Source organism: Lissotriton helveticus, chromosome 3_1 (genome assembly GCF_964261635.1).
Source record: "Lissotriton helveticus chromosome 3_1, aLisHel1.1, whole genome shotgun sequence".
In the NCBI taxonomy this organism is placed as follows: Eukaryota; Metazoa; Chordata; class Amphibia; order Caudata; family Salamandridae; genus Lissotriton; species Lissotriton helveticus.
This window is the reverse complement of record NC_136061.1, coordinates 1,094,486,008-1,094,513,878: the sequence shown is the minus strand read 5'-3', so window position 1 is coordinate 1,094,513,878 and position 27,871 is coordinate 1,094,486,008. Positions and strand designations below refer to the sequence as shown.

General features: G+C 46.3%; 1 protein-coding gene across 1 annotated transcript in view; it reads left to right on the top strand.

The window, feature by feature from the left end:
* The first annotated feature begins 260 nt into the window (after positions 1-260).
* TANK (TRAF family member associated NFKB activator) overlaps positions 261-27,871 on the top strand; it is a 386,559-nt gene continuing 358,948 nt past the window's right edge. The window contains exon 1 of the mRNA XM_078681664.1: positions 261-417. The gene's annotated coding sequence lies outside the window, so the exon portion shown is untranslated. The remainder of the gene's footprint in view (positions 418-27,871) is intronic.

Here is a 27,871-nt window from a genome sequence, read left to right as displayed (position 1 = left end):
CATGGTCCTTTAATATTTAAAATGTATAGATATTTGTTCTGTGAAAGAAAGTTTTCGCAAGTGAAAATGTCAGCATGCCGGGCCCTGTTGCTTCAAAACATAAAGCACGTACTTCCGTCAAGAGCGCCGCTTACAGAACTTTATGAATCGTAGCTCATTTGCAGAGCCGGTTTCGTTTAGTTGCATGAGAGATGAAAGTCGGAAACTGATTGGGCACAGACAACTGCCAATACGGAAGTGCTTCGGTCGGGGGATTTCCCAATGGAAGTTCCCAGCTGAACGAGAAGTTTACAACCAGTCAAGTCGTGCTCAGTTGCAGACCGCACATCAGAGTGTAGCAGATGTTTATAAATGTACTCCTGTCACGGTTTCAACGAAGAATGAGACTGAAGAGCGTTTTTCAGAGACAGTACGAAGGTAACCAACATTTTTATATGTTTACGGTTGTAATTGTGACGGATTGAAAGCACTATTACATCTAGAAGGCTTGTTCACGTTTCTGGTTGTTCGTTTCACTGCAGCACGCAACTTTTACAAGAAATACGTATGTTGGTTATGTATTGATACACTTTGTGTTTTTTCCAGGATTGCGTCAAGACTAGCTATGTTTAATGTATACAAATTGTCTATTTTACACAATACATTACACCCGCTAGTGAAAAAGTGCGATATGACAAATTACATAGAGCTATACATTTCAAAGCTTTATTTGAATTCATTTGTTAATATAATATACGTGGATAATACTTTTTTGGGGTTACTTAGAATTAAAGCAAATTGACTGACTGAAAAACATTACTTTCATTCTGTCTGTTTAGCACGATATAGGGGTTTCTGCCAACAAAACGTATAGGAAGTCGTCTTTATTTGTAAATGGCCAATTATGAGAACACAGTGTTTGGTTCTGCTTCTAGTGGTTGATTTTTGTTGGTTGTCGATTTGTAATTCCTTAGATTGGGACTGAATTATGTAGAATCAGACCAACATTAACGTGATCATACACAATATGTACATTCAACAATACTTCTGCTGGTAATAGAGGAACTTTGTTTAAGTTTAAAGTGTTATACAATTGAAAGAAGTATGTGGCAAGCTTTCTTTCTAGAAAGAATAACAGATAAAACGCAAACAGGGTGAGATTCAATAAACTGTTTGAGATTCTGTCTGTCCTGCAGCCAAGCTTCCTCAATTGGAAGTACACTCCGTCCACGAGAAGAAGGTAACAGCTTCCTTAATTTCGTTTTGACGGTAAAATCATGAATACCTTCATCAAAGAAACTGCATGTTGAAAGAAATAGAGTACGTGAACCCTCAGAAACCTTAGTTAAAGAAATTAAGTTTTGCAAATGATTATGGAGACTAAGGGCCAAATGTACAAAAAATAGGAATTGTGATTTCCTAATTGCGATACTTACCGATCCGCAATTAGGAATCACAATTCCTAATGTACAAAAGAATGGTTTCTTAAATAGTGATTCTTTTAAAAAAAAAAACTTTTTATTAACATTTTCTATTGTTCTACAATGATGCATCATTTCTTATATTCACTTTTGCATACAACATAGTGCAAGACCATAGTTTCAGAGGAGCAGTTTGTTAGGTCCGACAGTACATTTTCAGGGTTTTTCTTTTGCACCCTCCACTCTATACATCCATCGCATCATTCAACATTTTAATCTGAGTAGTTAATCAGTCACTCCCCTCGGACTGCGATTCCTCTTGCGGTGGTTCGCAGATATTGCCCCGGTATCTATTCCATCCTCCCCACACCCGGGTCCACATTTTTTAGGGCATCTCCCAGGCAGATGTGCAGATTTTTCTGCTATCATTACACTGTCCATGTCCTGGCACCAGTGTCTAAGGGTCGGGGTCGATCTGGAGCCTTAGAGATGTGCTATATTTCTTTTCGCCATTACCATGCCCCGTGTTATCAAATCCTGAGCCGCATGACTAAGATCTGTGGGCTTCCAAATGTTAAGCAGATACCTTTTAGGTTCCGGTTGAATCGTCACCTGTGATAACGTATGCATGATCACTTCCCAGCCTGCCGTAATTTCTGTGCAGTGCCAGATTGTATGCTAAAACGTGCCCGGTGCACCACACTGCCGCAGGAAAAGTGGGGTATACGTCCTGCCCAGTTTGTGCAGCAGTGTTCTGGTATTGTAGGTGCGGTGTAGAACCATCAATTGTATTAGTTTTTGCCTAGATGGGATCGCCACCTCTTTAGGGGATGCTATTGCTTCTTGCCAGTCCGCTTCGTCTAATTCTCCTACGTCATCCTCCCATTTTGTTTTAAGGGCTGCTGTGGGATCTGGCTGGTTGTTTATTATTTTCCTATATGTTAGTGTGATGGCTTTTTTTGTCATGTGATCTGTGAGTAACGGGTCTTCCAGGGGCGAAGTCTCCGGTAGCTGTGTGCCTGGTGGGATCAGTGCCGTGAGTGCATGCTTGATCTGCAGATATCTAAAGGCTTCCATAGTCGCTAGGCCATAAGTATTTTGCAATTGTGCGAATGGGATAACCTCACCCTTTTGTCCACAGGTCACCCACCTTTGAAATGCCTAGGTCCCATTGGCTGAATCCTTTGGTATTACGCAACTTCCCCAACTTTTGCGTGTCCCATAGTGGTGTTGCCTGTGTTGTGACCCCTTCCCACCTTAGTGCCCGTTGTGCCTCACGCCATATCTTTTCTGTATGTGCTGTTGGTCCTGTCAGGGTCATTGTTCTGGTATTATTGTAGAGTGCCCTTATCATCCCGTCTACTCCCAAGAGATGTCTATCCACCCGATATGCCGGTTCATCTTGTGCTGCGTGTAGCCATTGATTCAGTACCAAGAGCTGGGATGCCCAGTAGTATGTTTTTATATTAGGAAGGGCAATACATCCGTCGTACCAGCTCTTTCCCAATTTATGCATGGCTATGCGGGTTGATCTGCCATCCCACAGCAAATTAGCTTCTTCGGTGTTGATCACTATGAAATAGGCCGGGGAGACGGGGAATGGTGTGTTTTGCAAGGCATAAAGGAATCTGGGGAGCGCCATCATCTTAAAGAGGGCTGCCCTACCCAGCAATGTGAGTGGCAGGGATCGCCAGTGGCTAAGATCTCGGCGAAAGCGTGCCAGGGGTTGCATGAGACTTTCTTCTGTAAAAAGCTTGTCCTGATATGTTATATAGATGTCCAGATATTTAAACCCCTTGTCAGCTATTTGTATGTCGCAGTTTCGTGGGAATCGTGGGGGGACCATGTAGTATAAAAATAAGTGACTTTGCCCAGTTTATTGTGTAGCCCGACACTCATCCGTATGCTGCACAAATGTCTAAGAGGCAGTTGAGTGAGCATGCGGCTGAAGGCAAATATAAAAACACATCATCCGCATAGAGTGACATGCGATCTTCCCATCCCATAGCCATTTGATGCCACAGATTACTGGGTCCTGTCATATCCATGCCACCAGTGGTTCTAGTACTATTGCAAATAAGAGCGGTGACAGAGGGCAGCCCTGCCTTGTTCCTTTACCCAAGGGGAAATCAGCTAGGAATGATACTTCCATTTGCCACCACTTGTGCCATGGGTTTAGTATAGAGCAATTTCACCCATTAACAAAACTTGGGGCCAAATCCTAGGTGGTGAAGGACTGCGAAAAGAAACGGCCATTCGACCATGTGGAATGCCATTCGTGCATCCAGGGATATAATTATGGCATCTCAGCCTATAGTGGATCTACGCGCCATCACATTGTGGAGTCTCCTGAGATTTAATGCTGTATTACGATTCGGCATAAATCTGGATTGGTCTGGGTAAATCACCGTTCCTAAATATGGTTGTAGTCGTAATGCTAACGCTTTTGCAAGTATCTTTGCTTCAGCAGTTATGAGGGATATTGGTCTATAGGACATGCAGTCCTGTGGCAGTTTTCCCGGTTTATGTATAGCGACTATCGTGACCAGGCGCTGATCCCTGGGGAGTTTCCCTTGTTTCAGGCTGTCCTCGTACATATTAAGTATATATGGCGTGAGAGTAGTGGCTGTCAGTTTGTAAAATTCTACCGGAATACCATTTGGTCCCAGTGCCTTACCTGTATGTAGGGTATCAATTGCTCGTATGAGCTTGTCTTGGGTCAGATCTGCTTCTAGAGATTGGGTGGCAGTATGGTCTAGTGTTGGCATTTTTATGTCTTTTAAAAAGGCTAAATTCTCCTCCACCGTAGTAGTGGCTAATGGTGCGTATATTTTCTCATAGTGGGTCGCTAGTGATTCTTAATGGGTTCGCACATCAACCTACCTGATGAATAATAATGAGGTAGGTAGCAATTTGTGACCCATTAGATATCGCCAACATCACGGGGATGGTGGCCTGTTGGGGGTCAGCAGACTACCATGTCTGTGGTTGCTTTTCATTAAATCAATTTTTTACATGAATCCTGTTTTCCTTAAAGGGAACCGGGATGCGTGTTAAAAAGAAAAAATGAAAGTTTCTTTTTTTAAGTGTAGGTAGTGGTCCACCACTACCTGCTATTTAAAATATAATTCAACATTCACATTTCAAAATGTGCGAATAGTTATCGCCTCCTTTGAGGTGTTGGTAAAATATGAATGTTTTGCAACTGTAATTTGGTCACAAAACATTCATACATACCACTGAGATTGTTTGTTTGTTTATTTTGAAGGGTTGACCTGCACATGTCCATTCCAAAAACTGGATCGCAAATGCAAATTGTGATTTGTTGGGATGTTACCCACTCCTAATTTGTGCTTTGTACATAAGTAACGCATTTTTGCAGTTGGAAATACCCCGATCGGGCTTTGTCTGAATGAAAAAGTGGTCTGTACATATGGCCGTATACTTATAGACATGAGATGCAGTCTAAGCAAGCAGGCAGTTAGGCTGGCATGAGGACCGAAGGCTCACTGCAAGTTTTTCTGTGATAAAACTCTATGCAGGAACATTCATTTTAAATCAAATTTATTGTTTTTTCATTTCAATAAAACTTAATGCAACTGCATCAGACATTTCACCACACTTTTTTTTCACAATACACATAGAGGTCGTACGGTATACTGTTCAAATGGGTGTACATTATGAACTGTCACAAAGATGTTATCAATTTCTTTGGATGATGGTGAGCGTGGAACACTGAGATAAAGAATTGGGGACCCACTCCATGTACCTCAGCTCATCATGTCTTGTCTGAGAGATACTGTCTCGATTCTAATTCTCTCAAGTTGTCTCAATTGCTTCTTCTACACATGCCTCATATACCAATCCCTATTGATCCTTAATTTCTACAGTTTTGGTGCCTCAGGCTCTTCCCAGTGCCTGGCCTCGTTCCTGTGCACAATCATGAGCCTCAAATCAAATAGTATTCTATTATGTATGTGTAGAATCTCGTCCAACCATATTCCCAGCAGAGCTAATTTTGCATCTGGTGGCAATGACCCACTCACAGAAGCTCTTTAATTCAAGACATAACCCTATCCTATGGATAAAATCTCCCACTGGTCCACACGCACTTAAGCATAGGTTAGATACCATGTATGGCATTCTTTTCAACCTTGTATGGGCATAGTACACTCAGTGCAGTATTGTTAGGTTAAACCTTGTTTATTAGCACAATTGGCATCCCACCTGTAACCCAGATGGGCAGGTGGTGCAACATTATTCTGTAAAAGCTCAATCAGTAACTCAAACCTATATTAAGTAGACCTTCTCAGTAAATATTGCTAAAGGCAGTGGCTAGCAGAGCCAAATAGGGAAGGAAAGTGTCAGGACAGTGATAACAAAGGCCACAGAATAGTTTATGCTTCAAAAGAACTATAATATCGTTACTAACTTTCAACCCCATAGAAGCTACTTGTATCGACGGTCATTACTGAGATTGTACATGAACACCTTGGTTGAGTAAAACTATGAGAAGACATTTCTTTCCATTGCAGTACACTCGCAATTTCATTGGGAAACCCATGTCGGCAGTAAGGCCCTTTGTCTTTATGTTAACATATGATGTTCATCAGTGCCCGCATTCTTGCCAGTGTAGACAGGTGCAGGTCAGGGAAGAGTAAAAGTCGGTGCTCTCCTACTTACTCTTCTATATGTTTGATGACCTCTGTGATGCTTAGACCACTCTATTCGTAATCACCACCATTATTGTAGTACCGCTATACGCACTCTGTTTTCTTGCAATAGGAGTGAGCCTAATGCCCTTTCTAACCATCGTGCTTGCTTCCTCAGGTGGAATACTCATTAAATCAGATCTCAGTCTGACCTGCTATGCATTTGAAGGCACGTCTGCTGCAACATATAGCATTTGTAATTGTATGATCTGTAGGAAAGTCAAAGGGATTTGGAGCACCCTGCTGACATGTCACAGCTGAATTACCTCATGCATCATGGTCGATGTGGTTCACACACAGTTCTCACAGTTTGTTGGCCAGTGCCAGTACCAGTATTCTTTTCAAGTGTATCCCCAGACACGTGTTTCACCTCTCTTGGCATGGTTACCCCCCACTTTTTATAAATCACAATTGGAGCCCAGAGGGAAAACAGGCAGGGTCGCCCTCCACTCAAAAGTCATAGAAAAATCAACAAGACCCTGTCCAGGGGCGTCAATACGAGTCAGTAGAGGAGAAGAACAGTCATAAAGTACTGATAACCACTCCAGCCTCACACTATTAGTGTGGAAGTGCTATAACTGCTATGCGCCAGAAAACCCCCCACTTTTTGCCTGACAGTGATGCATCTTTGACTGAATGTGCACTGGGTTCCTGCTAACCAGGTTCCCAGTGCATGTGTTCTTTTCCGAAACTGTACCCTTGTTTCCACAGTTGGCATACCTCTGGCCACATATAAGTCCCTTGTAAAAGGTACCAGTGGTACCAAGGACATTGTGACCAGAGTAGGGCTGCAACATGTAATGTGCCACCCTAAGAGAACTCTCACCAACTGCACACTGTCACTGCAGCCTGATTGCTTTGGTGCACACTGTCACTGCAGCCTGATTGCTGTGGTGCAGATAAAAGTGAAGATTCGACCTGGCAAACATCCCCTGTTTGCCAGGCCTACCAGCACTACAAGAGGCATAGGTAAGTCAACTCTACTGCCAGCCTTATAGCCTTAATGCAGATTGCATTATGCCTCATGTGAGGGCATAACTGCATGATCAGATACACTCTATAATGTCTAAGTTCATTCTTAGGTATTATAAGTGCACAGTGAAGCCATGCTGAGTACATGGCCTGGTAGCTTGTCACTACGAGTTCCACAGCTCCATGATGACTTCACCGAATTCCAAGATGTTAGATAACCCAACATATCCGATTAATGAGCCCACACTGATGCCAGTGTTGAATTCATTAACAAATGCACTCACTAGGGTCTTCACCTGCCACCTTTAGACTTGTTTCTGACCCCTGAGTTGGGAGCCTTTTGCTCTTGTGGGTCAGAAACAAAGCCTGCTCTGAGCGGAGGTGCTTCACACCTACCCCCATGCAGGAACAGCATTGAAAGGTGGTGAGTCCTTTGTCATGCTGACCAAGCCCCACTTTTAGCGGCAAGGTCGGCGGGAAAATTAGTAGCAAGAGAGGTGTGTCCCCTCTCAGCCAGAGCCACACCTAAGGTGCCCTGGGCTAATGTGACCCTCCTTTCAAAATTCTCCATATTGTTTTAGAGGATTCTAACCGATAGGGTTAGGGGTATGCCCCTTCCCCAGAGGGAGAGGACATACAATTAGGCACCCTAAAGATAAGTAGCCCATTGGCTACTACCGTCTAACCCCTGTAACGCTCCTAAATTGAGTATCCCTGAACCTTAATCCTCAGATTACTTACGACCTACGAAGTGGAGGGCAAAGAAAAGCTGTGCATCAGGGAAGACTGAAAACACCAACTTACTTGGCTCCAGCCCTATCAGCCTGTTTGCAGCCCTCAAAGACCCTGCTAAAGAAGAGTGATCCGTCCTTCAGACCAGCGACCTCCAGCACCCTGGGAGGACTGCCTGCCTTCTTAAAAGACACCTGATCTCCCATGGACAGTGGACCTGTCCTGCAGAAAACAAACTTTAAAGACACCGTGCTCTGCCTGTGGGACCGCACAACCGACCACCTCTGCAACTGATGCACATGGCCCGAGTATAAGTGGCTCACCATTCTAGAAAAGGTTCTGCAGCGATCCTGAGCAGGAGACCCTCATGGGTTTACCCCTGACAGACTCCACGTCGACGTCTGTAGCATCTGCACAACGACCCCCCCCCCCCAACCACGACGGCACTGATAAGCTGATTACCGATGCCAAAAGACACCCCTGCACCCGCAGCCCCTGGGCCTTGGGGGGAACAACCAACTGTGTCACAACTCTCCAGCAAATGCCAACTTACATGTACAGCTGTAGGTTTCCATCGATCAGCCTCCTGGCCTGAGCCTTCAACCTGTTTCCAAGTTCAAGATTCCCAATTTGTTTGCATTGGGAGCCCGACGATGCGTTGGCACTCTGCACCCGGCCGCCCCGTGCCACTGAAGGTTTAAATTTGGTCCTGCCTTGTGGCCCCCCTGTGCTTACTTTAACCCCTGGAGACTGGTTTCCAAAACCTTGCAAATCACCTTCAAGGAGTACCTCATTGATTGCCCCCTTTCTCTGTTGGATAACATTAGCACCAGGTCCTGAGTTTGTTCTCTGCACCTGGCCGCCTCAATGCCTCTGGTGGTGCACTTTTGTCACTAACCTGAACCTTACCTGGTACTGAACCTTTATCCAGAAACTCAATATTGTAGATCGTTTACTTACCTGCATATTGCTGATTGTGTTTCCTCCCATAGAATAACATTGTATTGATTGAAGTGGGCAGATTGCATAAGGGCTAAGAGCGTTCTATTATCTTGATAAAGGGGTAGCAAATAAAAAGTATAAGTTACTGTGTAATTGTTCAGTGTGGCCTCCTGTTGTAAACTGTGCGTAAGCTCAGATATAATAAATTGCTGCCTTTTTCATAAAATTATTTTAAAAACTGACACCCTGAAGACAGCTGCTAAGAAGAGGCTTGAGGGAGTTAGCCAAGGATTGTCAAGTAATAACTAGAAGCTGTTGATATTTGGCGGGAGCTGAAGGGGGATTCACTGCAAACATGAGTTGGGCTTCTTCTGTGAAAACCCCCAAATATGAGGGCACTGGAATTTTTTTGGCACTTGACACTTTTGTTTTACACTGGCAGTGCTCCCTAAGTTCACTGATACATGCTAATAAGGCTATGCCATATCTCCTACTAGTTTGCTGGGGCAAGATAATTACCCAGCTGGTTGGAATTATAACCAATATAGTGCAGACATTATTAGCTTAGACGTAATTCACTCCCTGAGCTCTTACCCACATAGAACTTGGGTTAATGCTGGTTGGGTGTAGATTGTGTGGTGGGCTTTATTGATTTATCTGCTGAATATCTTTCTATGCCAATGACTATGCTAACATTTTATGGACAAACTGTTAGCACATAGTGGTGTTTTTCTGAATGTATCAAGAGCCTCAAACCTTGTTATGATTTAAGATTATTTTGGGAAATTGAATAATAAGCTCCGTTTTTGAGAGTGCTATGAAACTATCAGTCCAATATTATTTAACTGACACTTGCACTTCCAAACCTCCATTATTTAATGAGGCTCTAATTTTTACAGCTTTTGCCATGCAAATTAAAGGATGGCTGGAAGAATAATGAGTGGCTCATATTAAGATGTAGGTTGTGTATTACTGCAGATGAATCTGTCATGTAAATACTTTCCATTTGTCACCTTTTATTGAGAGCAATTGTTGCAACTTTTACTTCCAAAAGCAGGTTTTACACAGTTGTAGGGATGCTTTATCTACTGATTAAACCTCCTTCTTAAACCTACTGCTTAAAGCTACTGCCCAAATGGCCTTTTAAATGCCCTCTGTTCGTATGTCGTTAAATATGTTCACCTAATGGAACAATAATCTTCATTGAATGTGAAGTATACAGTTAAGTTTTAATGTTGTAATTCTGCTAACCGAGACAATCAAACGCCCAGTACAGCTCTAGCATGTTCAAGTAATGGGCTGCCTTCCCTTGCACTTGTTTTGTGACTTGTGGTATAAAATACTATTGGTCACAAACTTGGAACAGTGGTGGCTCTAAAAGTGCTCAAATATACAAAACCAGTGAGACAAACATAAGAAATGAACATTGGTGATTAGATAAGAAGTTGCCAACCAGGCATATTTTTAGTGAATACAAAACATCAAGGCATTTGTGAAAGCTGAATTTGCTAAAACTGTAACAAAGAGAGAGGCACAAGCGGAGAACAGATTTTCACAACATGTATGGCAGTGTGGAATCAAATGCCACTACTGCAACCCATGTCAGGACTTTACAGATCTGTAGAGAACAGGGAGAGGTAGGAAACTTAAAAGATGGTATTTCCCGAACTACTGGACATGCAATAACATGGAGTGTTCACTGATGTAGAAGGTTTGACACTTGTTCATAGTGTTTTGGGGCAAGAGATACGGTTTAGAAAGTTGTTACACACCATAGTAAGCCACAAAAAGAGAGTTCTGAAAGGCTTGAGTAGACAGAGGAAGTAATTCTACCAATGAATTGGGTAAAAGACAGAGTTGGAGACTAATGGCCTACTTTAGATCTCGGTGGACGGGTTACTCCATCACAACATATGGAATTTATATTTCGGTGGATGAGATATCGATAACCGTTTTGATGAAGAAACCCGTCCGCCGAGATCTAAATCAGGCCTTTAGTAGGATTTTCAACCTTGAAAGGCATTGCAAATGGGCAGATTAAATGAACCTGGTAATTAATGTACGCACCCAGGTATCAGACATGGGAATTGCTAACCGAGGCCCATACAAGAGAGTCATTACTTAGGTACACACATCTTAACCTCAGTTACTACTCAGATGGCAAAAATGTATAGGTCCCAGCATTATGTAGAAGACATATCCCTTGGGATTCACAGTTCTAGGGGGCTCTTGAGTTTTTTTACATGCTTAGAAAGCAGAGCTGTCCATCTAAAATATAGGTCTTACAATGGCAGACCTCAAGATGCAGACTTATCTTTAAGGTTACACAGATATTATGCATTCTGGCTTTAGACAGCAAAGTTAGCCCTCTCAATATACAGAATGCTTTGTCATATATCTAACATAGTAGAGCTATCTTACAACTCACATTTATCTTACAGCGCCCAAACCATCAGACAGGACCACTGTGCCAAAGGTTTACACAGCTATTGCAGGCCTAGAAATTATAGGAACTATCCCTCAGATTAAATGGATTTCACCAGCTGAAACTACAGAACTACACCTTTACATATTCAGATCCAACAGCCTAGGTATTTATTTATTTTTATTTATTTTCAAAGTTTTATATAGCGCGAACAAGATCTTTGCAGATATCAGAGCGCTTTACAGTAGACCCAGGGTAAGGGAAACAAGCGAGAGACTAAGCAAACATGTGGATAACATAGAAATGGGTAGTAGGTGGATAGCAGCCTAGGATGGTAACCTAATAAACAGCTTGTGAATGAATAGACAATAAGATAAACCGGCTAGTAAAAATCCGATAAACAACTTAGTACAGTAGACAACAGAATAAGCAATAATACAAAGTCAGTCCACAGTCTTTGGAACAACCAAGAAAGGGTTCAGGTGCGACTAGCCATAAGGATGGCTTTTGCTTCTTTCTTAAAGAGTGCAGTGGAGGAAATAAGCCTAGTTTCGGGTGGGAGGGCATTCCAGATCCTGGGTGCCATTCCTGAGAAGGAGCGCTTGTAAGTTTTTACCTTCCGAAATCTTCGAGGTTTCAGGAGGAGATTCTTTGTGCTTCTGTTGTTTCTCGAGCCTCCTGATAAAGTCAGCTTTTGAGTGAGGTAGCTGGGAGACTTGTGGTGTATAGCCAAGTGTGTCATACAGGCGATTTTCAGCTGTATTCTGGCTTCAAAAGGGAGCAAGTTCAGGGATTTTAAGTCAGGGGAAATATGCGAGTGTTTTCTAGAACCTGTGATGAGTCTCGCTGCAGCGTTCAAGGAGGCTCTTAGGGGTGCTGTAGTAGATAGGGGGAGTCCGCTGAGAGCCACGATTCTGTAGTCTATGCGTGGAATGACTAGGGCTTGAACTGCAGTTTGGAAATCCTTAGCTGGGAGGAAGGGTTTAAGTTTCCTCAGAGTGTTGATTTGGAAGTTAGCTCCCCTAGTTGCTTTGTTGATATGTTGCTGCATGTTGAGGTTGGTGTCAAGAGTGATGCCTAATGATTTCACGGAGTCCACGATGGTGGGTTGAACATTGAATGCAGTTAGGTGCTTAAGCCAGGTTTGAGTGGTGGAGATTTTCGCCGGAGGTGAGATTAGAAGGAACTCAGTTTTCAGAGTATTTAGTTTGAGATGATTATCGGCCAACCATGATTGGGTGTTTTTGAGCGTAGTGTTCAGAAGTTTGATGTCTTCCGGGGATTGTAGTTTGAGGTAGAGTTGAGTGTCATCGGCGTACATATGAAAGTGTACATTAGATGCTTGGAGCAAGGTGGTGAGCGGTTCCATGACTAGGTTGAATAAAGTGGGGGATAGTGAAGATCCTTGAGGGACGCCTAATGAGACAGGCACAGCTGAGGATAGCACGTTGTTGACCTTGAATTTCTGAGACCGGTGATGTAGGAAGGAAGTGAACCATTTGAGGACCGTTCCCGATAGACCCATTCTGGTGTTTAGCAGCTGAAGTAAGTTCTCATGTTTGACGGTGTCGAATGCGGAGGAGAGATCAAGTAGGATGAGGAGGCAAGAGTCATTGCGGTCTAGGATTTGGAGGGTGTCGTCAATAATGTGTGTCATGGCCGTTTCAGTACTGTGTCTTGCTCGGAAACCTGATTGATGAGGGTTGAGGAGGTCAAACTGATCGATGTGTTTAGTCAGTTGGAGCTGAACGCATTTTTCCAGCAGTTTGGCCAGGGTGGGGATATTGGTGATAGGGCGGTAATTGTTAAGGTCAGCAGGGTCAGCTGTAGGTTTCTTGACTATAGGCGTGACTTGCCCCACCTTGAGGGAGTCAGGGATGAGACCTTGTCGAAGGGAAGAGTTAATGATTTTAGTCCAGAGTGGGAGGAGCAGGGGGGTGAAGTCTTTTACAGCATTCGCAGGTAAGGGGTCAGTGAGGTGATTAGAAGGGTTCAGGGTGCCCAGCAGTTTGTTAATTGTTTCTTCTGAGTAGGTGTCGAAGGTTGACCATGACGCTTTGTTTTTAGGTTGAGTGGGAGTTATGCCGATGGGGTTGGAGTAACGGCAAACATCATTGAGGAGATCGCTTCTTATAGTATCGGTCTTTGTCTTAAAGAAAGAAGAGAATTCTTCACAGGTTGGTAAATCGCTTGAGGTGATGTTTGATTGTAGTGGTTGTTCCTTGGTTTGAGTTTTGACTAGTTCAAACAATTTTCTCGGTCTGTTTTTTGCCTGGTCAAGTTGGAGGCTGAAGAAGGCTGATTTTGAGCGCTTGATTTTCCTAAAATAAGCATTTCTCTTCATCTTAAGAGTTTTAAGGTGCAGTGCTGATGGATCGGATCTCCAGGTGCGCTCAGCCATTCGCATGGCACGCCTGTCTTCATTGAGTCTGCCATCATACCATGGGTTTGAGTTCTTGGTGGAGACTCTCTTCAGCTGCAGGGGGGCGACTTCGTCGATTATTGAGGTCATAGAGTTGAGGTAGAGGTCGGTCAGAGATTGGACAACTGATGCGCCGGTGGGGGGAAGGAGAAGACTGCAGCTGTGAGAAGGCAGGGAGTTGGGGATGAGTTTCTTGAGGTCCCTTTTCCAGATCTTCGATTTGATAGGTTGAGCCGGGTTAAGTTTGACTTTTTCGTTGATGTAGAATGTGATAATGTGGTGGTCTGACCAATCGCAGGGTTGGATTGACCCCAGTTGGGTAGAGTCCTCTTTGGCGATGATAAGGTCAAGGATAGAGCCTTTGTCATGTGTCGGGCTGTTGCAGATTTGGGTGAGGTCAAGCGCATTAAGAAAAGTTTTAAGACTATTCACCACTGCGTCTTTCTCGTCGTTCCAGTGGAGATTGAAGTCACCCAGGTAGATTTGTGTGTTCTGTCGCCCGGAATTGGCTGAGATCGTGTCCATGAGGTGTTGGGTGAAGGTGAGGCTGTCACCGGGCGGGTGGTAAAAGACATGTAGAGAGCAGACAGGTTTGCCCTCACTGTTAACGTCAAGGCAGATGAGTTCACAGGAGGTGAGGGAAGGGGAGGTGCCTTGAGCAACGGAGAGGTTGCTCCTGAAAATGCATGCGATTCCCCCGCCCGTCTTGCCGGTCCTGTCGAGTCTAATGATGTGGTAGTTGGGGGGGACAAGAATGTCCATTATGGGTGTGGAAGATTCAGATAGCCAGGTTTCCGTTAGAATGGCTAGGTCAAGGTCCATTGTTATGATGAGATCTGCGATGTCGGAGGAGTGTCTAGGGGCTGATCTACAGTTGAGTAGGATACATTTGAGTCTGGGGGTGAAAAGTGTGGTAGAGGGTTCTAGAGAGAGGGGGACTTTTCTAAGGTTATCTGGGACGGAGCTTCTGTTGCTTTGAGTGGGGGGCCTAAGGGGTTTTGAGAGAATCGTGGGTATGGAGAGGTGGGTGGTGGCAGTGTGGTTAACGGGAAATGGGCCATAAGAGCGGAGGAGGGTGTGAGTGTCGTGGACCGAAAGAGGATTGAGGGTGCGGCGGGGGCGGTTGGTGTGGTTGCGTGCCGGGATAACAGGCCAATGTGTGGAGGGTTGAGTGAGAGGGGCAGTGTGGACGCTGTGGGACTTGTTGGACGAGGAGGTGGTGTTTATAGGGGGGCGTATGAGGAGGTGTTCTTTGATGGTGCGAAGTTCTTCTTTGACTTGGAGGAGGGTGGACATAATCATGTCCAGTGTAGGATTGGAGGTGGTGTTGGGGATGAGAGCCGAAGATGGATGATTGTAACTGGGGTTGGAGTGTGGGGGGAGGGGTGCGCTAGTGTTTGTGCAGGGCTTTGCGGTATTGGTAAGTAGGGTGGTATTCATCCGGTGAGCGAGTGATTGGGTGATGGGAGTGAGAGGAGTAAGGGGGGGGATAGCGGTAAAAGAGGGGGTGTTGGTCGGAGGTGGCGAGGGCGAGTTGGGGGATGAGTCTAGGCTAGGGAAAGTTAGGGTGCAGGTAGGGTGGTGGGGGCTGAGAATTGGGGGAGAGAGAGGGGGAGAAGTTATGGTAGGGTGGGTGTTGTGTTCTGAGAGACAGGTTGGGATAGTGGTGTAGTAGGGGCTAACAGTGGGGGGGGTAGGGTGGGAGAAGGTCATGTTGCGAGGAGAGGGAGATGAGTTAAGGGGGGTGGGGAATACTGCGGGGAAAGTGGGAGGTGCGGGGTCGGGGGTAGGGCGGATAGGGGTGTGGGGGACGTGAGAGGGGGAGTGATCTACGTCTGTAATTGTGGGGTGTGAGGTAGCTACAATGGGAGGCTGGGGGTGGGGGTGGGGATGCATTGATGCTGAGCACTGTTAGGCGGGTCAGATAGGCGATTCGAGGTAGGAGGTGTTGTGTAGTCCAAGGTGCTTGGATTGGAGGTCTGCCTGTTAGAGATATGTTCTTTGAAGGTGGGGAACAGGATGTCGAGTAGGTCAAGGTTCTTATCGGTGGATTGGAATAGGATGATCCCATTGTTGTAAATAGTGATGGTAGCTCTGCCTGGGAAGTGTAGGGATGGTGTGCAAGAGAGTGTTAGGCCATGAGCGGATTTCCTGGTGGTGGAGATAGTGAGGAGGGAGAGGAGCGTTTTCCTCCATTGTGCTCTACGAGTGGTGTAGAAGATGATATCGGTGCCTGTGGCTCCATTGATCAGTGAGAAGTAGGAGTCCACGAAAGGTGTTTCAGGGTGGGCCTTCAGTACGTTGTGTTTGAAGCGTTTGGCGTTTTTTTTGGTGAGCTCGGGAGGGTAGTTAATTTTGTATGTGTGCTTGCCCGTAAGTTCCATGTTAGGGGAGGTGGGGTGGGTCGATGAGGGGGGGTGTGTGAGGTAGGTGTAGTTGTGGGGTTAAATGAGTAGGAGAAAATGAAATATGAATGACGTAAGATGAGACTAGAATAAAATTGAAAAGGAGAGTTTGAGTGAGGGTAGGTGTGGATACAGGGTTATGTGAACAGACAAAATGAGATAAAATACAGTAACATAGAAATAAAATAAAGTAAAAATAAAATAAAATTGGGACTAACCAACACTGTGATCTGTGCTGAGGATGACTAGTCTAAGATGGCCGCCACTGAGGACGACTAGTCAAGATGGCCACCAAATAGGAGAGCATGAGAGAGAAAAGTAGTCCTCTGTCTGTTGTGATGAAGGATTGGAGAGTCTGGCTTCCTTTTCTACTCTGGGGCAGGTCGAGTTAGTCCAGCTTCAGGGTTGTTTGGCGGGGAGGAGATAGTCTTATCTCTGTTTTTGGTGGCCCCTGACCCCGTTATTTTGCAGCCTCGTGGTCATCTGGGGGTAGTGGAGGCATTTTTATTACTCCAGTTTATGGTCCCAGCCATTTTGGGTGATGGAGAAACCAAAAAGAAAATGAGGAATCCGGGAAATAGACGGATCAAGGCAAAACCCTTATCTATTGAGACCTGAGATCGAGGTCGTCCAGAGATGTACAGCTCAGCAGAGCGCAATCCACTTCAGGAACAGTCCGTGGGTCCGCTCGTGAAAGGTAGGCTTTCAGACATCAAAGCTATCCTAAGGCTACATATCTTGTAGCCATGTCTCAGACAGGAGAGCTCTCTCATAGTTTACTCAGATAGTAGAGACTCAGATTTCAGCAGAACTATATGCCAATTTCTTACAGGCTGAGAAAACAAAAAACTTCCTTCTTGATACGCATATCTCTAATCAACCACAGAGAGTTTCATCCTGCACAGCTGTGCCCAGTGGACAAATGGTTTACTGCAGCAGTCCGACTCCTGCAGTAGATATATCCCTCGGAATAGACAGGGCGTATATTCCCAGCCAGAACTCAAGAGAGTAGCGCTATCCCCCGATAAAGACAGAGCCCTTCTGCCAGCAGAGCTATTTCTCGCATTACACTGAGCTTACAGCTCTGGACCAGTCTCAGTCAGCAAAGCTATCATGAAGTAAACACCTGCTTTACAATATCATCCAGATCTCCGAGAGCTGTTGTCCCTCAGGAAACATATCTAGCCAGCTCCAGTGGGACTCAGTCAGCAGAACTATCCCACTGAGTTAACTGGGCTTATATCCTCAGCCAGGACTCAGACAGCAGTGCCCTTCCATGGAATAGACAGATCTAACCAATTCTACTGGGTCTCAGCTAGCACTCAGAGTGCACGAGGCTTACAGCCCAGCCAGGCCTCAGACCGCAGTGCTATCCTTAACAGTAAACCGAGCTCCCAGCCGTAACCAGATGTCAATCAACAATCTGAAAAAATAGCTCATTAAAATAAATGACGCTTTGAAGCTGGATGTATGACATTACAACGCATGCTTTTACCACGCATGCCTTTACAACGCGGTTTTTACAACGCATGCCTTTACAACGCATAGTGCTTTGGGGCGCTGGATAGTGAATAGTTTAATTTACTAATCCAACTCCAGTCCCCGTGGATAGTTGGGAAAGTGTTGGATAGTAAATTAAACCTATTCCCTATCCTAGAGCGCCCCCCAGCGCAATGCGTTGTAATGGTTTGCGTTGTAAAAGTTGCGTCGTAAAGGCACTGCGTGGAAAAAGTTGCGTTGTAAAGGATGTTTCCCTTTGAAGCTAGATCTTTTTCCTATGGCCTTGCAAGCATGGCATTCTCCCATTGTCTTTTTCTCAAGAGAACGGACTTATAGGAACCAGACTTTTTTTTTTGTAGGCGTGGTTTAGTGGCAGTTTTGCCTCAACGGCCTTCATCAGCCGAGTTGACCACATACTGCTGAAGAGATCAGGGTATCACTAAACAAGTGCCATTTAGTAGCAGCCCAGTTTGTGAGTTGCCAGTTCATTGTGGACGTATGTAAACCCCTTGAGTTTTGCAAGTCAGCTGTCTTTGTACAACCTGTGTGTGTATGTTCCAGGTCCCGCCCCTGTGTTTCTAGAAGACTTGGGCATGATAGTATATTGAAATATTGCAGGTATTTTTGGCGAGAGATGGTGTAGCATCACAAAAGATTAGTGGATACCTGGAATTAAAATCTGCCGGGTTCCTGTCCTTTCCCAGACAGTGAACAATCTTAAACTTCTAATATTGTAGATGAAGATCCCACGTATCAAAATTTCCGGATTGCCATTAAATGGAAATTAATGCTCGATAATCATTGATGATGGTAAACCGCTTACCGTAAACAAGCAGAAGGAAGTGCTACTAGGCCCATATGGTAGCTAGACGTTCATTCTCTACTGGGAGTTGATTTGTTCTAGACCAGTGAGGTTGTGGTTGACATGCACTGCAATGCGGATCTTCAAGTTCAGTGTCTATCTGCGCAAGTACTGTTCCTAGACTTAGGTCTCATATCGACTATAATCTTTGTGCAGAGATGAGTGTTGAAGTATGCCAGGTCCTCTACATTCCAAAATGTTGTTTCAAATCGGATCAAGTACTATTTGACATTCTTTTGATCACTGGAATGGAGCACCAATTTTGGTAAAAATTCTTAATGGAGCACTAACTGCGGTGATAGGAACATAAAGGAGACACATTCAGGGACACAGTAACAGATGTTGACATTGCAACATTATCTGGGGTGGGACAGATGCCATTTTGTAACAAGAATTTGCCATGCAATAGGTCTCGCATTTACGTGAGTTTAAGCTATTGGCATTGTAAATGACAGTGCCTTTTATTTATGTTTTTAAAACGAAAACAAAAATTAAAGGCATTGTTATTTGCAATGTCAGTAGCTCAAACTCACGTAAATACTTGTTTCAGTGTTTCATGTGAACATTACAATTTCAGTTTGCCGTACCACTGCATCAAATGTATGCTTTGTGTATGAAAAGCGGGGGGGGGTGTAGACCCTAGGTAGGCTTCTACATGCCACACACGTGAAGTAGGTCAATTTAGATTAATTCGTTATTTTATGTGGATAGTCCCAAAAAATCTGTGAGGAATCCCTCCACCTGGACCATGTAGATCATACTATAGCCGCCTTTACTATCAATAGCTTTTCAGCTGGACCTCTACAAAGTGACAACGATAGCAGTCTCACACCTGCATTTAATGTATTTAAATATACTGACTTTCTTAAACTGATGTAGCATGTATTGTCAACACCACTTCTGCTGGGACTTGCAGATACTGATGAAATTATAACTTGAAAAGGTGCATTTACCTGTCCAAAGTGAAATGCAAAAAAAGCTGTAATGCAGCCTTGCAACTACTTTTCATGTTGTTGTTTAACACAGCTGTGTTTAGAGAGGAACTTGAAGCGTTCTTTCTATATTTCTGCGGGACAATCGAGACGTTGACGGCGGTGCTACAGACATACGTTATTTTAGTCTGAAGATGTTGTTGAATGTAGAGCGCCACTGCAGTAGTATTTCTGCGCCTTATAAATTATCAGAAGAGACTAAAAGTGGCAGTTCAGTAAAAAGAACAGTCCTCGCCCCTGTCCATATGTAACAATCGTAAATAGACATTTTTTTTTTTTAAGTTTCAAAAACCTTTATTAGGAAAAATTTAGCACGGTACATCAATGAAGTGCAATCGGGCAATGAAATGCCAGGTAGGTTACAGAGTGTGAGCATCTTCCCATGCCAAATGCTGTACTCATGAAACTAAACAGAAAGCACATTCCCTCCCCCTATCAGTACATCACATAATTAGGAAAAAAGCACGTCCTAGACAAGCAGTACAACCATGTGAAGGTTCAATTAATACATTCAGACCAAGATTAGATGTTTGCATATGCACAGTTCACCGATATATTAACAAGGCACAACTTGACCCCAGCTAGCAGTAGCACTTGAGTTTGCAAAGTTATACAGACATATCAGTTTGTAGCATAGGAACATAATCCCCTGCAATTGTGCCAGCATGAGGTTGCGGGCGTGTACATTACCAGTGTTATGATCATGAATTTGGCGCGAGCGGAGTTCCTATGTCCCCAGTGGTCGGCTCCACCCCTCCGCTTCTAGTGTCCTCCTGCTGTTGTAAAAGATAGGAAGTGAGGGGGCCCCATATGTCGTTGGGTCTGGACTTCAAGGGCAACAAGTCAGCGTAATCGTGTAAATGTTCTTGCCAAGTGGACATGGAACCAAGCCAGCACTTAAATTTTGGGGCTTTGCCCCTCCACCATCTACACGCCACTAAGCGCTTGGCCAATAAGAGTCCTAGTGCCAGGAATTTTTTATGTGGAGTAACCACGTCTTGTGTCAGTCCCAGCAGCGCTTTTAAAGGACATGGGGTTACCGTGATGTTCAGCATAGTGGAGAGCCCCTCAAAGACCTGCGTCCAGTAAGTAGCAACCATGGGGCAGGTCCAGGCCAGGTGCAGGAAATCTGCCCCATCAGAACCGCATCGGAGGCAGCAGTTCGAGTCACGTAGGTGGAATCTGTGTAGCCTAGCCGGGGTGTGATATGTACGGTGTAAGAATCTGTAGTGAATGAGCCTCAATCTATTATTGCTAGTGATCGCTTTTGTTTGCGTGCAGCTGAGTTCCCACTGTTCATCTGTTAATGGCTCCATCAGGTCCTCGTCCCAGTCCCGTCTGGCCCTCAATGAGGTGAGTCGTGGCTCATCCTGTACTTGTTTATAAAGCTGTGAGATGACATGGCGTGGCGTATCAGAGTGCACAATAGCGTGCAGTGGCCCAAACGTGTCGGGCTCTGTGGGGAAAGAGGGAGTGAGAGCACGCAAATTCTGACGTAGCCTGGTAAATAGGAAGGCCCCCATAACTGAGGCTGGTTCCCCTTTGAAAAACTGTTCCTTAGTCCGGAAGGTCCCGCCTACATAAAGGTCGCCCCACTTGGAGTAGCCCAGTTCCTTGAGCAGTTTGCGACCTATTGCCTCGCATGTGACCTGAAGCCTGGGATCATTATCCAGTGGCAGACTGGGCGAGTATAAAAGTGAGCAGTCAAGGGTATGTGCAACTCTACCCCACGCAGCCACAGTGCAATCCACAGTGGTTGGGTCTCGTTCTCTGGGCTTCACCGGTAGATGAATGTATCCAGTCCGAGAAGCGGGGGCCATGTGGCCATCCTCAACAGCTAGGTGCACCATGTATGGTGGAGGATGATACCAATATACAGCAAAGTGCGCCTGCGCGCAGTCATAATACCTTTCAAAGTTGGGGACTTCGAAGCCTCCTAGGTGGAAGGGGAGCATGAGCGTATCGAGACTGAGGCGCGCCTGTTTCCCGCCCCATATGAGCCTCGTGAGTTGGGATCTCATGGAGCTAAAAAAAAAATCTGCCTGGATTATATGGAATGTTGATAAAAAGATATGAGTTTGGGCAAGATTAATCATTTTAGCCAGAGCTATTCTACCAGCCATTGATAGCGGAAGGTGGATCCATTTGGTGATACTATCAGTTATTTTGTCTAGGGCGGTGCCATAGTTTGCGCGCATCATGATATCCTTCTGCCTGGAGATGTGAATACCTAGGTATTTCACGTCATCTTGTTTCCACTCAAGAGGGTACTCGAGTTGGTGAGGGAGGGTAATGTTGGTCAGTGGGAAGATGGCAGATTTGTCCCAGTTGATTTGCACGCCCGCCAGTCCTCCAAATTTGGTAATCTCCCGGAGCACAGGGTTTAAATTATCCTGGGGGTTCTCAATGTATAGCGTAATGTCGTCCGCATAGAGCGACACAAGCAGTTGTCGGGATGGGTAGATGAGGGCACGGTGGTTGTGAAGTTGGCGGAGTTTGGCAGCTAGGGGCTCAATCGCGAGTGCAAAAAGAATAGGGGATAATGGGCAGCCTTGGCGAGTGCCTCTTTGGACAGTGAAGGGGGTAGCCCTGGCACCATTTAGCAAGACGGTAGCCGTTGGTTGATGGTACAGTAGCTTTATCCAGTCTAGAAAGCTAAAGGGCATCCCCATATGTCGAAGAGTACCCAGCAAATAGTTCCATTCAAGGGAATCGAAGGCCTTCGTGGCATCCAAGAATACCGCCGTGGCCTTACATTTCGGGTTAATATCTTGCATTACTGCCTGAAGGGTATGGAGGTTGTGTGAAGTCGCCCTGTGCGGGACAAAACCCGCTTGATCTGGTAAGACTAATCGCTCCATGATAAGATTGAGGCGGGTGGCTAGTACTTTAGCTAGAATCTTGGTGTAGCAATTTAAAAGGGATAGGAGCCGGTAGGAGTCGCAGTGCATAGGGGGTTTACCAGGCTTGAGTAGGGAGGTAATAAGCGCTTCGCGCTTGGTGCAGGGGAGGCAACCTTCCTCAAGCGCCGCATAATATACCTTTTTCAAGACCAAGGCCAAAATAGGAGCAAAAAGTTTGTAAAAGTCAATAGGGAGGCCATCGGACCCAGGGGCTTTGCCAGATCGCATGCCCATTATGGCATCAGTTATCTCATCCAGCTCCAATTCTAAATGCAGAAATTTCTGTTGAGTGTTGCCTAGCCAGGCTAGGGCAACATCTTCGAAGTACACTGGAAGATCCAGGGGTTCCTTTCTATGAGAGGAGTATAACTCCCGATAGTGTTCCTGAAATGTGTGGAGTATGTCTGGTAGATTTCTATGTACGTTACCGTCAGGGTCATGTAATTCCGTGACGTAATTGTGGAATCGCGGGGGTTTAATCGAATTCGCTAGGGCCCTACCTGGTCTGTCCTCCTCCCCATAAATATGAGCCATGTGTGGGGGACCCAGGAATTTACATTCCCTATCTGCCACTTGAGTGTATTCAGTGAGTTTGTCTCGAATGCGGGCCTGTGTTGTGTTGTCATTGGGGTTCTGAGCGGCAGAGCGTTCAAGGTCTCTCAAGTCTTTTTCTAAGTTATATAGATCTGTGCGTAGGGATCTGAGGATACCGCCTCCTTTAGCTATGCACCAACCTCGGACCGTGACCTTAAAGGCCTCCCAGACTGTGGTGACGCTATCGACCGAGGACATGTTGCGTTCAAAAAAATCTTTAATGTCTTGCTCCATGTCCGCCTTGAAAGCGGTATCCTTGAGGTGTGCCGGGTTGAGCCGCCAACTCGAGAAGGGTGAACATGCCACGGGGACCTGAATTTCCAGGAGGACCGGAGAGTGGTCCGAGAATGTGCGGGCCAAGTGTGCCACATGTCGCAGCCAGGGAGCCAGCCCCGTCGATTGAAAATGTAATCGAGCCGAGCCCAAGTGGAATGTACGGAGGAGTAATGAGTGCCTTCTCTGAGGGTGGGGTGGACGTGTCGCCAAGCATCAATCAGGGCATTGTCATCCGTTATGCTGCACAGCGTCCTTTGTGAGGAGTTAAAGTGGGTGGGTAACGACCTAGACCTGTCCATCAGGGGGCGCAGCGCTGTGTTGAAGTCCCCGCCCCAGATGACGTGTGTGATGCCCAGTGTTTGGATTTTGCCCCACAGTACAACTAGGTCAGCAGGATTGTCTGTATTCGGCCCATAGTAATTGGCAAATAGGACATCGTGAGTGTGTAGCCGTCCCCACATTAAACAGAACCTCCCCTCTGCATCTTTATCAACCCCACTGGGCGTAAACGCTACCCCTCTTTTAATGAGGATAGTGACCCCTCTGGAGTAGCTGGAGTAGGAGGAGAAGGTGCGGCTGATGGCCCATCTGGATGCAAACTGCGGGGTCCCCCCAGGAGTCAGGTGCGTCTCTTGAAGGAGTGCAATGTGGATCCCATGTCTGTCCAGGTAACCTAATACTTGTCTGCGTTTTCTGGGGTCGTTTAAGCCTCGTACGTTCCAGGAGACTATTTTAAGAGGCTGTGGTGTTCCAGCTTCACCCGAAGAACCCATGATTGAGTGAGCAGTGCGGCATTAATGGTGAATATACGCTGCGTGTAATGGTAAGTAGTGAGAGGTCTAGTGAATCGGTACTATAACTTTTCTTTGGGTCGGACATCGCTTTGCTATTATGTACTGTGTGTCTTACAAGAAACCAACCCCCCTCCCACTCCGGCTTCCCCAACTCGCCGGGCATGACTATCCCTCCCAAAAAACGTAAACTCATCTTAAAAACTGTGAGTTTTTAGAACAGATAGAAAGAGAGAAAATCAGGGGTTCGCCCTGTGTTAGTGGTAGAGTCGCTAGGGGCAAGTGACCTGCCCATTCATCTCCTTACTTTCACCCACTGGTACTATAGCTAGGAGCCAGGTACACAGGTGTGGGACGGAGATGAAAGTCTGAGCAATATAATGAGTGCATAGATAAAATGTCTACATAGTTTATACATCACCACTCAGATCTGAGTCTCTCATCACGGTGCGTGGGGTGAGGTCTTCTTCCGGGATCCAGTATCTCATCGTACGTTAGTCCTGCTGCGACAGCGGTGAGGGCGATCTGGAGCCACTGGCGCGTTCCGAAGGTCCGGTGGCTTCTCGTTTGTGACTTTTCAGGTAGTCCTCATCTTGTTGCGGAGATGTGAAGAAATGTTGTCTTCCGCGGTGAGTGATTTTAAGTTTGGCCGGATATAGCATAGCATAAGGTATGGAGAGAGACTGCAGCTTTTTCTTGACTCCTATGAATTTACGACGCGCTTCCTGCACCGTGGTTGTAAAGTCCGGGTAAAACGACAGGGTAGTGTTCTCGTATGGGACGTGTTGCTTCTCTCGTGCCAGTCGTATAACAGTGTCTCGATCTCGGTAGTTCAGGAAACGAGCAATGATAGGCCTGGGCGCAGCACCTGGAGGGGGACGGGCCGCCAGGGAGCGGTGCGCCCTTTCTATGGTAAGGTGTGCAGAGAAAGAGTCTCTGCCAAATAGGTCCACCAGTAGGCGCTCAAGGAAGTCCTCCATGCGGCCAGTGTTGGTTGTCTCTGCAAGGCCCAAAATGCGAACGTTGTTCCTTCGGGACCTGGCTTCAAGGTCCTCGTTCTTGTCAGCAATGATTTTGAGCAGTCTGTCCATCAGAGATATCCGGCGGTTATTGGTGGAGGCAGTGTCTTCCAGGTCTGATATTCTGCTCTCCGCTTCTTTCAAGCGGGTGTCATGCTGATCCATTTTAGCCACTACAGTGTCCATTCTGGAGTTTAGTGCATCAATCTTGGAGTCAATGGAGGTCAGGCTTTGTTTCATCCCTAGCAGCAGTGCTTTCCAGTCGTCATCTGGTGGGGCAGCCGCACCGCTGGCAGCCGGATCACTCGGCTGGGACTCTGAAGTTTTCCTAGTTTCGTAGGGCAGTTTGGATTGTCTCACGTCGTTGCGCCCCATCGCACCTGTCGCAGTGTAAGAACTGTTGTACGGGTCGCAGGAGTCCCAAGAGTTCGTGCGGTCACTGCCGTTTTGTGGGAGGCTCGTATATTGTCCAGCAGAGGTAGTGAAGGAAGGGTGGGTCCCCTCGGAAGGTGTACGGGGTACAGTTGGGAGGAACAGGCGCCTTAAGTGATTGGGACTGACCTGTGTCGTGAGTGAAGCAGCGGCGTATGGTGCCGAGGAGTTGAACGTAAGGATCCAAGGCAGGTGCGAAGTAGCGCCAGGATGTGGGCGCTATGGAGGTCTATCTCGTGGAGGTCTAGGCAGTGCCGGTGAGGCGATGCGCTCAGGAAGCAGCACCTAGCCGTGATGATGTCCCAGCTAGGAAGGGGATGAGTGGTACCAGACCGCAAGGTAAAATGGCGTCGTGCAGGAGCGCGCCCCAGGGCCCTCGTGGTATTGAACTTGAACTCCTCCGAAGCACCCAGCACATCGGGGGGGGGGAAGCGTATCCTCTAGGACAGGACCTCTGTAGCCGGTGTTTTGCCCTCCCAGGTCGCTGCAGTAGTAGTTGTGCAGTAGGTGCCTACTTCTGGCCAAACTGGGCTAGCGGCCTTTGATGGCGCAGGCACGGTCCCCTGTACCTGCGTGGGGCCGCCGAGATCAAAATGGTACCGCTTGCAGTGTTCGTTAACGTGGGGGGGGGGGGCGATGTCCGACCCATTCGCCGCTTTTACCCCCTTTTTCCCCGCTGTTGGTGACCCAGCGCCCCTCCTTCCAGCGAGGTAGAGGCCGTCTCTCCTCAGGCCCCGCTTGCGTGGGGGAGCGGAGGTTTAAATAAGTGGCTCTTCGAGATTGCGGGGGAGAAGGCCCAAGCCCCGCGCTGGATTAGCGCCGCCGGCCGTGAAAGGTTGATCGCGGCGGGGCACGGCAGGGCGCGCTCCCGCGCGGACCTCTGGGCAGCGGAAGTGGGACCAAGGCGGACAGGCGTCTCACCTCGATGCTGTGCAGTCCGATCGTCAGCAGTTGGCAGCGGGATGGGAGCTACGAAGTACTCGCAAGTTCAGGCCAGTAGCTCCTCGCGGTTTGAAGCCGCGGCCTCCAGTAGCCGTTGGGTCCGGAGCTCCGGAGGGGACAGACTTAGTGTGCCGTGCTGAACAGGCCGTCCGGGTGCACCACTCAGATAAGGTACAGCGGCATATGTGGTATCAACGGAATCCTCCCCACCTCACGAATCAAGAGGTGATGTTTTCGGGCATATTGGTGCACTTGAGGATGGTATGCAGGATAGGATAGGCTCAGAAGGGCTGGAGCCTCACAGTAGCGGAGCCATCTTGGTCAAGCGCCACCTAGCGCCCCGTAAATAGACATTTTTGAATGGCCCTTTGATGACTTCAGCTGCGTTTTTAGTTCTACTGTCACATCATTCATTGGCAGGCCCCCTTAACGTCTGGTAGGCTATACCTTACTTGTAATGGAAGCTGTAGTAGTCTACAATGCTCATATAAGGTACAGAGCATTGCTACGTCATTGATGTCCGAGGACACAATTGCTGACGACATGCGCATGGTTTCCCGTTATGTCAGGGATGATGTTGTTAATGTATCTGCGCCATCATGTGAGGTCAGATGCACTGCGTTAAAATACTGATGCAGCCGAGAATAGATAAACACAGCTCATGAAACCCAAAGGTTTTAAATAATATCACGTCTTTAGTTTTTTTTAAAGAGAGATTTTTAAGTAATTCATTACATGAATAATACCAAATATTACGAGGTAACCAAAACTTCCTGAATAAAATTCGATACGTGTATTGCTTATTAGTACACGTTTTCAGTCAGCTGATTAGACAGTGCGGTTCCAACCAAAACAGTAAAGCGCCTAAATGTCCACAGTAATTGTAACTACAGAACTATAAGGCATGCCGCACCGCTAAGAACCTCGGAATCGCATCGAAACTGCGTCAGAAGTAACATCAGGTACGCACAGCAACTCGTATTGCATGGGGTAAAAATAAAGGTGAATCAATAACTACAAATACAGGAAGGTTTACAAAGAGCATGAAATGATGATTTATACGTACCAGGCAATGGAGAATATCACCCGAGTATTTGTGTGCACACCTTTAAACGCAGTCTCTGGTTTATGCCGTGTGAGAGCCGCTTAGCCAGCACTCTTTGCATCCTAAGTCAATTATAGCAACACTACTAATGAAACTGGATCTGGAAGTTATCAAAAGGAACTGGGAGGGAACCATGGTGATTTGGACGGAATTCATAACACAACTGCATTGCAGGGGAGCAAGATGCCACGCAGCCCTGGAAAGGGTGAGAGGCAAACTTAATAGAGCCATGAGTCTTTTGTGGGAACATGGGATTAATGGTTATATCTTGGGTCAATCCAGATAAGTCCACCAGGGCATTTTCGCCTACGTGAAGGACAATTAAATCAGGAGGGCCCACCGTAGAACACATCTGGGACAACGTGGGAAACAAACCGCCCCCAACGCATTCCCCCTTTTCCTTTCCATACCACCTCATGACTAACACTTGTCAGTCCAAGCGATG